Raw genomic sequence first — 11,668 nt, forward strand, 5'->3', positions numbered from 1 at the left:
ATGTATGGGTGCTGGACACACGTAGTCATGGCAGATGCATGGGTGCAGGATGCACGTAGTCATGGCAGATGTTTGGGTGCAGGATGCACCTAGTCATGGCAGATGTATGGGTGCTGGACACACGTAGTCATGGCAGATGTATGGGTGCTGGATGTACCTAGTCATGGCTGATGTATGGGTGCTGGACGTACCTAGTCATGGCTGATGTATGGGTGCTGGACACACCTAGTCATGGCAGATGTATGGGTGCTGGACACACTTAGTCATGGCAGATGTATGGGTGCTGGACGCACCTAGTCATGGCAGATGCATGGGTGCAGGATGCACGTAGTCATGGCAGATGCATGGGTGCAGGATGCACGTAGTCATGGCAGATGTATGGGTGCAGGATGCACCTAGTCATGGCAGATGTATGGGTGCTGGACACACGTAGTCATGGCAGATGTATGGGTGCTGGACACACGTAGTCATGACAGATGTATGGGTGCTGGACACACGTAGTCATGACAGATGTATGGGTGCTGGACGTACCTAGTCATGGCTGATGTATGGGTGCTGGACGCACCTAGTCATGGCAGAAGTATGGGTGCTGGATGCAGGTAGTCATGGCTGATGTATGGGTGCTGGACGTACCTAGTCATGGCAGATGTATGGGTGCTGGATGCACCTAGTCATGGCAGAAGTATGGGTGCTGGATGCATGCAGTCATGGCAGATGTATGGGTGCTGGACGCACACAGTCATGGGAGATGTATGGTGCTGGATGCACCTAGTCATGGCAGATGTATGGGTGCTGGATGCATGCAGTCATGGCAGATGTATGGGTGCTGGACGCACGCAGTCATGGCAGATGTATGGTGCTGGATGCACCTAGTCATGGCAGATGTATGGGTGCTGGATGCACATAGTCATGGCAGATGTATGGGTGCTGGATGCACATAGTCATGGCAGATGTATGGTTGCTGGATGCAGGTAGTCATGGCAGATGTATGGGTGCTGGATGCAGGTAGTCATGGTAGATGTATGGGTGCTGGATGCACCTAGTCATGGCAGATGTAAGGGTGCTGGACGCACGTAGTCATGGCAGATGTATGGGTGCTGGCGAAGTGGTGATTCAGCCTGGATAGTCCAAACACATTCACACCAGTTCATAGAGATGTCAGTGTTTAGCTCAACACACTGGAAACATATAATTAATATTCTAAACTACATGTATTTCATGGTAACTATTGCTGATTGACAAAGTGAAGGCAAGCTTCACCTTGCAATTTGACGCTTCAGCATGATAAATTCATTGAAGAATTTAGAACAAAGATATACTTTGGCTTTTGATGTTTTTCTCAAGGACTATTCTATGCAAGCTTGTTCTTAGAACTAGGGTGAGGCATTAAATGTGTATGTACATGATTAATGATTCACTGACCAGTTAAATATTAGAATTATTATGCTCTATCATCTTTACTTTCCATGAAGAGTGTTTAATGATGTGTGATCCTATGGCTTAATAAATATGCTTTCAAAAATATAGATTAACTGTGAAAAGAATAGAAAGTATTTCAGGTGAGTGAGACCTCACTTTACATGGCTGAACTGAATCCTGAATATTAAAAAATGAACGGTAAGGTACATTATGGGTTTCTGTCACATGAAAACTAAACTATTCTACATCAAACTCTCTACACAGCAAACAACCATGGGGGCTGCGACCAGCTGCTCATGCAGGGAGATGAACTTAGGGAGGCGGCAGCATAGGGCGATTGCTTCTCACAAAAGACTACCTAGCATCTGAGCAGAAGGCTGCCGGGTGACATCAGATGGCTCAGATAGCTGAGTGACACCAGTAGAAGGCTCAGTTTCCTGTTTGGCAGCAGGCAGATCTGGTCACCAGGAGCCAAACGGCTGCTATCGGCTGCTAAGAATGGGACTGCACCAGGTGCTGCACTATCAAGGGCTGACAGGGTCAAGTGGTTCCCACCATAGGGCACATTACACTCCAAACAAGTTTGGCCCCAAGAGTGCGCCATCCACAAAAAAGCCTAAAGCACCACAACTGGGCCTTCAGTGGTCAGTTCATACTAGAGCAGGACGCGCCGACTAATGGTTGCTGCGTCTTTAAGGTACATTGGGAGCAAATGGTAGCAAAGAACTACAACTGCCCAAGTCTTGCCAGAAAACTATGAATCAGGGGGTCCTTGGCAGCCACCTTGGGTGTGGCAGCAGTACTTCGATCCCATTGATGCACATCACAGGCTGGGATTGGGCATGGTGGGTGGCAGGGTGAGGTGGTAAGGGTGGACTACAAAGAGGGATGGGGACCACCCCATTTAAAAAACAAAACTGGGAGATTCCAAGATGGTGGCTTGTTGAGGAGGGTGTAGCACACCGCTCTCTGTCCTGGCCCCGGAGCAGCACTGATATAGCATTACCACTACCATCTACCGGAGTACCCCGCGAATGGGGTGATGGTGACTGAAGAGCCCCTCGCCCCTCAAAGCCACAGTCAGACACTGCCACACCACTGATGGAGGTATAAGGAAGCGGCAGAAAAGGGGGACTGCAGCATCCAATGCGGCGCGCATTGAACCGTACCGCAGTGCAGCGAGCGGGCTGAGCCTCCGGAATGCACTGACGCAGGATCCAGGGCATGACTAGAGGAGAGTGGTTGCCCCCCACGAGAAGAGGAACCTGCAGCAGTGGGCTGGCGTCCCCTCCCGGTGAGTACCAGAGACAGTTGAAGGAGCATTCTGCTACGGGGAATGGGGCCCCTGTCTGGAGATCTGCAGAAGCGGTCTGCGGAGAGCGCTGGCCCGCCTCCTGAAGGAGAGGGTGGGAGTGTGCCACAGCACTGCGCCATGGGGACCTCGGGAGGGAGTTTAGGTGAGGAGCAGTCCAGAGGCACGAAGGATGTAAAGAGAGTGTGCCTGACGAGAAGAGGCTCCCGGTGAGTCATGCTGGGTGGTGGCTGGAGCGGGAGAGAGGAGCCCCAACAGAGGCCAGTAGAGGAGGAGAGGAGAGTGGGCCTAGGAAGGCTGCCACATTTTGTCATTGTGTCATGAACTACAAGGTGCATCAGAGCTCTTGAGGGGCCGAAGCACATCAGTCGGCCCAAAGAGAGAGGAATCCTTGGAAGGGACTGGCGGCTGTCTGCAGTAGGCCTGGCGGTGGACCCGGCAGTACATTGTGCAGCAGTGGCATGAATTGAGAAGCAAGAGGTAACAGATAGGGTGTGGACTGCCCTGCAGAGGTGGGAGCTAGTAGAGGTGGCCCCACGTCAGTTGTGGGGGAAGGTAGACAGCGCCGTAACCACCAGATGCTTTGAGTAAAGGGGAAGGGTACACCGGCATGGTCAAGGAAACATCCCCCTTCTCAGGAAGGACAACTGGAGAGGTGCTGGAAGCAGCGGATGGACGGGACAGCGAGTTCCTGCAAGGGGCGACGTCAAGAGAGTGACGTCCCAGGCACTTAGATGGACAGCATAGCCCTCAGCAAAGAAGATTTGAAGGAATGCTTAAGAGACCTGGTGGGACGAATGACACCTTCCAGAAGCAGCTCACCTCTCTGAAATGAGGACCTAAGAAGCTCCCTGGAAGAAATTAAAGAGGAGGATGGGAGCCTAGGGCATAGGGTAGACACTGTGGAACAAGCACTGACGGATGTAAGGCAAAACAGTTAACTGTTGGAGCAGGTGGCACGGGCGACCCAGAACTTGGAAATTCAGGTGCAGGACCTGGAGAACTGGTTGTGTCGGTCCAAAATTTGAGTAAAGGATCTTAGTGAGATGGTTCACGATGCAGACCTGGGGCAACCATTCAGCAATGCTTCTGGGACCTACTATCAGATACTACACCAGGGCAGTAGGAGTGGACCGAATTCACAGAGCAGGTCCCATTCGGACAGAACCAGGAGCGAGGCCGCGGGATTTCCTGGTCCTAGTGTCCTTATTTGTGCAGAAAGAGAACATCCTGAGAGCAGCCCGTGGCCAGGTGAACATTATAGTGAAGGGGTGCTCGATCCAATTGTTTCAGGATTTGGCACTGACCACCCTGCTGAAACGTAAAGCCATGGGGCTGGTGAGGAGAGCACTGAATGCGAAACTGTCTGGTATAAATGGAATTTTCCATTTGGAATACTTTTTACACTCAATGGGACACAGCACCACATCACAACCTGCGCTGAAGGACAGGCCCTACCACACCTGGAGGATAAGGCGGACAGGCCTGCAGTACAGCCTAGGTGTTCCCTGGCACGGGGGAGCAGACAATGGGAAATGCTCTAGGATGACTTGTGGCCTTAAGGGGAGGGGGGGCAATTGAAAGGACCATTTGCACGGGCCAATCAAGGCGCTACCTGATGAGACTAAAGCTGCTTAGATGGTGGGCGTCGATATTGAGCACTAGGGAGGACTGGGAGGCGGAGAAGCAGGGTAGAGGGGAACATCATAAGTAGTGAATGGGGGAAGGTAAGTGGACTGTACCTGGCAGGTAAGCGGCCTGGGATTGAGGCGGGTGGGACAGGGAGGGTTTGGAGAGTATGGAATCTGAGGGAGGCTTAGGAATCGTTCGCATGGTTTCTCGAATCAGAGCCACGGGTTGGTCCCCGATCGTAGGATCTATGGTTCGTTCCTGGGTGGGGGCGGGAGGAAACAGAGGGGCGGAGGGGGGAATGGTTTGTGAGTAGGTGGCCTTTGATGTTGAGGATTCAGTTGAGGTGGGGGATGGGGGAGAGGGAGGTCAGCAGCTGGGAAGAGGAAGGAATGAGGGAGCAACCCGGGGGGAGGGGAAGAGCCACAGAAGGGGGATAACCCAGGGCGTGTTCAAGGTATTATCCCATAATGTAAGGGGGTTGAACTCCCCAATTAAGCGCATGATAAGTGGAAATGCAGGCAAAGAACGAGAATGTGCATATTCGAATGCTTCAGGAAACCCATGTAAGGAAGGTAGACAAAGGTAAGATCTTGTTGACGCAATTCTCCAGGGTGCACCCGGCCAATACCCAGGGGAAGACGGCGGGGGTGTTGATAGCCTTCAGAGATTCGGTTACTTTCCAAGTGGCATGTTCCCTAGCTGACAAGGAGGACAGATACCTATTCCTGCAGGCACACATGGACCAGTGACAGTTTACACTGGCAACATTATATGCACCCAATGTGGGACAAGATGGGTCCCTGAGGGCGGTGAGGACTAAACTGGAGCAATTTTTCAGTAGGTGAGATTATACTCACTCAGGACTTCAATTTAGCATGGACGCCCCACCTGGAGAGGAGCCCTGGGGCACAGAACGGTGCACAGGGGCCCACCCACTCGCTAGTGGAGCACTTTGAAAATGTAACCCTCCGTGATGTATGGCAGATAAAGAGGGGGGAGGAGAGAGGCAACACATGCATTTCTCATGTCCACCAGTCACAGTCGAGGATAGATTATGTGCGGGTAATGACTGGGCTGATGGGGGCTGTCGTCCAGATTGAGTTGGGATTGATTTCCCTATGGGATCATGTCCATCACACTATCACAGTTTCGGCTTGGGGCGTAAGAAGTGGACTGTGGGGGTGGAGGTTCCTGGGGAAACTGTTGAAAGACAGTGTGTCCTTTGGCCACTTTAGGGGAGAAAATTGACCTATAATTTGTAGATAACGACACCCCGGAGATCAGCCAAGAGGGGTTGTGGGACACCTTTAATGCAGTGATGAGAGGGGAACTGATAGGGCTTAGGGCGCAGAGGGAAAAACAATGGGGGAGAATGGAAGAAGAGTAGGAGGTGCAGCTAGGGGAGGTCATGCGGGCCCTGGTGGAGAAACACACCAGGGCTCTATACAGGATGCTGAAACATGTCCAGCACCAGCTTGACCTAATATGCACCCACAGGGTCGAAATGTCCTTACTACGGGCCAAGCAGAGATACTGTCTCAGTGCAAATAAAGCATATCGGCTGCTGATGCAGCAATTAAGGTCAGCAACAGCCGCTCAGAACATCCTTCAGATATCGCGACCGGAAGGACTTGATGGCGACGGATGCAGAAGCTATAGTGGGATGTTCGCAGATTTGTATGAGTCCCTGTATACATCAATGAGCACGGACAACAGGGGAATAGAGTATCTAGAGGCACTACCACTGTCAAAGTTGACGCCCACATAGAGTGAAGGGTTTGAGAAGGAGATACTAGAGGAGGAAGTCTAGACAGCAATCAAGGCTCTTCCACTGAATAAAGTGCCCGGATCCGATGGATTTCCAGTAATAATATTCTACAAAACATTGAAAAGCGAACTAGGCCCATGACTCACGCAACTGTTTAATGTGATTGCGGCCTCAGGGTCCATCACGTAATCTATGACAGAGGCTAGGGTGGTAGTGTTCAAGAAACCGAACAAGAATCCGACTAAGTGCGGGTCGTATAGGCCTATCGCACTGATGAATATTGACGCCAAGCTATATAAGGGTATATTGATGGCTAGATTGTTTCCATTGCTCTGAAAATTGATCCATCACTATCAATCAGGGTTCATTGTGGGGCGGCAGACCTTTGATCACACCAGACGGATATGCCACCTGGTGGAAAAACAACTAAGAGACTGATCCCGTTGGTGCTGATTTCATTGGACCCTGAAAAAGCATTCGACCGCTTCGAATGGCAATATTTGTTTCGTGTAATGGAGCACATTGGGGTTGGTGCTAACCTTATTGCAGATGGTGGGGCAAATTAAAGGAGCCCTTCAATGCGACTTTCGGTGAACACCCAGCTGTCCGGGTGCATCCAGATTCAGCAAGGCACTAGAAAGGGGTATCCATTGTCGCCACTGTTATATGCCCTTTATCTAGAGCCTTTGCTATAAAACTAAGGCTTAACCCGGAACTGAGAGGTGTACCTCCAAGCAACGAGTTGGGGGTAGATCTCTCTCCGCGGCAGGGGCCTCCCTCTGGAACAGCCTTCCTGCCTCCCTGAAACTTGAGGAGAACCATCTCCGGTTCCGGAAGCACCTCAAAACCTTCCTCTTTGCTTCTGCTTTCTCTCCCCCTCTCCCCTGCTGAATTCCTGACTGAAATTGCACTGAATCTTGCAGCTGGGCCACTCTCACTGATCGCAGTCCTTGGCCCAGCCACTCTCCCCTGCACTGCCTCCCTGGCAACCCCTGCACTGCGGGACTGTCTCTGTATCCCTACAGCCCCCCTTCCCAGCACTTGTCTGCACTTACCTTGCACTTTCCACCAGCTGGCCCTTTTATTTATCTTGTTATTCTACTACCCCTTTACTGCACTTTCCCCTCTCCCTTTCCCCTTGCACTTTTCCCTTCCCCTCTACCCATGCACTTGCACGATCTGAATGACACCTGGCCTAGTAGGATCATTGTCTGTCTTCCTTTTGTTCCCCCTCCCTGCCTCGTCGTGCCTTGAAACACTTGTGTATAGGCGCGTTACAAATACCTTATCATATTATATCATATCATATCATACCCTCGGGGGAGATCATAAAGTGGCTGCATTCGCCACCGATATGTTAATGACCCTAAATGCTCCGGAGACGTTGATACTGGCCCTGGTAGCGGAGATGAGAGAGATGGAACGTGTAGACATGGTGCTCTCCCTTTGCTCAGGCTGACGGATCTACAATGTATCTGGGTGTCAACATAGCACGGACCAAATCACAGCTTTATGACAGGGACTATCCGGAGGTGTTGAGACAGATTAAAGAGGACCTGGGCAAGTGGAACCCGCTCTCTATCTCGTGGTTGGGCTGTATCGCAACAGTGAAAATGGTCACACTGCCGAGAGTCTTGTTCTATTTTCAGGCCTTGCTGATCTCGGTCCTGAGGGCTTTCTTCGTGGTGCTGAACAAACTGGTGTCAGCGTCGGATGGCAAATTAAACACCCACGGGTTGCCTTGCCTGTTCTTATGGCTCTTCAGAATAAAGGGGACTTAGGGCTTCCAAACCGTTTCAAGTAATGAGGTGGCCTCGCTGAGGGTGGTCAGAGAGTGGTTCTCGGGGGGATCGATCCAAGCCATGGGCCAGAATGGATAGAGCAGTGGCGGGGAGACCCTTGGAGGAGATTCTGTGGATTCAAAGGCAGAACAGGCCACAGGATACCTGCCTATGTCAGGTGCTGGCCATGGTGTGCGACATTTGGGACCGGCTGCTGGTGCAGGGTGCCCTATCCTCATACCTATCTCCATTCACGCTGCTATTTGGGAACCCCTGGTTCTTCCCAGGGATGGTGCAAGGCTCCTTCCAGCAAAGGCATGAAATGGAGGTAGGAAGCGGGAGGACATGGTACAGGGGATGTGGATACCTACGTTTGAGGAGTGCAAGCAATCCTCGGGGCTTCCGGAAGGAGACAGAATGGGGTACTGTCAACTAAGACACTGGCTATCCAATGCTACGGTCAAAGGGACAGCGACCAGGGAACTGACCACAACACACACACAGGATCTAAAAATATGATCTCAATGCTATATAAGATCCTATTAGTACCCAAGTCCTTCCCAAAGTGGGCATACATGAAACAGTGGGAGAATACGCTGGGTATGAGCATCCCACACGGAGCATTGGGAAAACCTTTGGGGGAATAGCCACAAACTGACACGGTTCATTCAGATTAGAAAGGCATGGTATAAAGTGGCAATGCAGTGGCATTACAACCCAGTAAGATTGCACAATATGTATGCAGCTTCCCCGGCGGAGTGTTGGAGAGTGTACAGGGTTAGAGGGAATGGAAGCACATATGGTGGGAATGCATGGTACTAGCCCCCTTTTGGGCAGACACCTCCTCCCTGATACAAGCCATGGTCACCATTGATAAGCCTCCTGGCCCTAGGGTGTGGATGTATAGTCTATTTGATCCGGGAATCAGCCTTCCAACTAAGGCCGAGAGAAAGGCTTTCATGATGCTGCTGATAGCAGCATGGTTGGTTAAAGCAAAATAATGGAAACAGGAGCAGGGGCTGAGGGGCTGCAGAAGATGTGGGGGACGATTGCAATGGAGTGGATCACGTATAGCATACAGGGGGATGGAGGGAGGTTTTGGCAGGACTGGGGGATGGTTTTGGGGTACCTGCAAGGAGACTATATGAAACAATGGTGCCCGCATAATTTGCAAGTTTTTGACCGTTATGTAAAGACTCAGATGTATACATCAGGCCAGGTGTGGGGAGTTTGGGGGAAGGCTGGGGGAGAGGAAGTGAGGAGAAACTGTTACTGTTTGTTACTTATGTAAAATGCTAATAAAGATACGTTTATAAAGTAATTTCAGAAAAAAAGTTACAGTGAAAACACCACAGTGAAAATGCCAACTTGTAAAATAGCTGCGGTGAAAACAAGTGAAACCTAACAAATAACATGCAGATTCTTGCTTTCATCTGTTAAACTCCAGCAATGGACAAAATAAACATACTACCATAAGCAGTTCCTTATTGTTTAATGGCTGTAAAGTTACACAGAAAGCAATTTTAGAAGAAAGTAATCTTGAAAGATTGGCACAGCTTTAAGTGCAGCTGCAATTATGAACTGTGCTGGCTCAACTGTGCTGGCTCAACTGTGATGTCACAAGCAAACTATAAAAAAGAATTATAGCACACTAATGATGAAATGGTCTTATTAAAGGTCACTAGTGATGTCACAACTATCCTGTAATAAAGCAATTATTTACAGGCTTTTATACGGGCACTGCAGGCTGCCCTGCATTATATGTTTATTAATAACCCAGTCCTACCCATCATCCTGCATATAATATTAACACTCCACTACTAACAAAACTGCATTATCCACTCTACACATTTGCGTAATAAAATAGCCACTCCTTTTGATATTCTTAATTCTTTTTTCTAAGTTCTTACAATTTTAGTTTTTGGATGTGGTTTAATCACTTATATCACCTCTTTGGTACGGTCATTGATCGGCGATGCCCCAAAAATCCTTGATAATAGCCATCCTTGCCTTCTGGTTCTTTTTGACCTCTCAGTAGCATTCGACACATTATACAACCAGACACTGAGAGACAATCAACATGGCCGCATGAGGATCGGCAAGAACATCCTCAGCTGGTTCAAATCCTGCCTTGCTAATCGCCACCAGTTTGTACAATGGATTACTCCAGATCACCAACTCTACCCATCACCTGTGGAGTCCCACTTGGACGTGATCTTCAATCTTTACATACAACCGGTTGGAACTCTCCTCGCTCCACACAATGTCCACATCCACCAAAACGCAGATGATACGCAGCTCTATCTGAAGCTATTCTCCAATGAAGGCATTCACAAGCTCAACACGTCTCACATTGACTCTGTGCTTACCTGAATGAAGCTCTCTCCTGCTGACCAACAACACAAAACATCCTGACATCCAGACATGGCCCTGTGCTATGAATCTTGAGGGCTTCACATCCCAGCTGGCCACCTGTGCCAAGTCCCTTGGGCTTGATATTCACAGGAACATCTCCTAGAAAGAGCACATAGCAAGGGCGGCACAAACGGCTTGGAACCAACTTTCTCTCCAGTGAACAGGCCCATCATCCCAGAAAACAACTTCAGGTCTGCTGTCCGAGCCTTGATCCTCTCCTACTTAGATGGTGGCAATGCCCTTTTGGAAGGCCTTTCATGATGCGGCACTACTCATCAAAGCACTCCACAAATTCAAGCCCATCACCCCCACCCTCTTTGAACAACACTGGCTCCCGCTACAAGCCTGTATCTTCTACAATTCCTGCTGCATCCTCTGCAAGGCTGCCACCCTGAAGTTCCCAAGCTCCCTCACTGAGAAACACAGCATCTCCGGAAGCCCACGATCCTTCAGAAGTAAGAACATGTGCAGAATGACCTCCCACCTCCCAGCCACCAGTGCAGGAAAGAACGAAGCAGAAGTTAGGCGTTTTCTGTCTATGCCCCAAGACTCTGGAGCCTCCTCCCTGTCAAAATCAGATTCAGCCCCTCACTTCTACAGTACAGGAAAGAGCTGGAGACCCTCCTCTTCAAGGAATGCCTCTTCCCTAACACCTAGGTCAATACGCTGTCCACTCTCTTCCCTACCCGAGACTGGTGATCTGCTCCGCACTGTTTCCTCCCCTTGCTTCCAAATTGCCACTCCCCCCCAATTCCTGTTGCTAACTCCCCACTCCCTTGTTTGTTTGCTTCCCTCACTGTGCTTTCCCCTGTGACTGTAAAGTGTTCCTTTGCTTCAGGAAACTAGGTCTGCGCTCAATAAATACCCTGATAGCCTAAAAACCTAATACCTCTTAAATTAGTTTTAGGCACAGTTTTTTTTAATAACTAGGAGACTGCAATGCAACACAACCTTAGCTACCTCAATTAGGGAATGTGGCTTTAGGCAGGTTTGATATTTGACATTTTTTTTCAATAGGGAAAAGGTACTTTTGCATGTTTGACTGAATGGCAATAAGTACATGAAATGAAGACTCACATTTGTGTGGGGAAGGCCCGAGCGTCAGTTTCTGTGCCGGACACTAGATGGCAGTCTTGGCTCTGCTATCGCCCAGCACCGGCAGGAAAGATGGCATGTCCCTCCAGCTCCGCGCTCGCTGGTTAAAGACGCAGCGAATTGATTTGCACAGCGCCTGCCCCGGCATAAATCAAGACCGCTGCAAACAGAGGTTAGCCGAGCTTAGTCCCATCTTTCACATTTAAAGTATAAATAGCAACATCTTTATTGAGTGAGAAGCATCGA

The sequence above is a fragment of the Ambystoma mexicanum genome, chromosome 5p (assembly GCF_040938575.1).
Source record: "Ambystoma mexicanum isolate Mex_15411 chromosome 5p, UKY_AmexF1_1, whole genome shotgun sequence".
NCBI classification, from domain to species: domain Eukaryota; kingdom Metazoa; phylum Chordata; class Amphibia; order Caudata; family Ambystomatidae; genus Ambystoma; species Ambystoma mexicanum.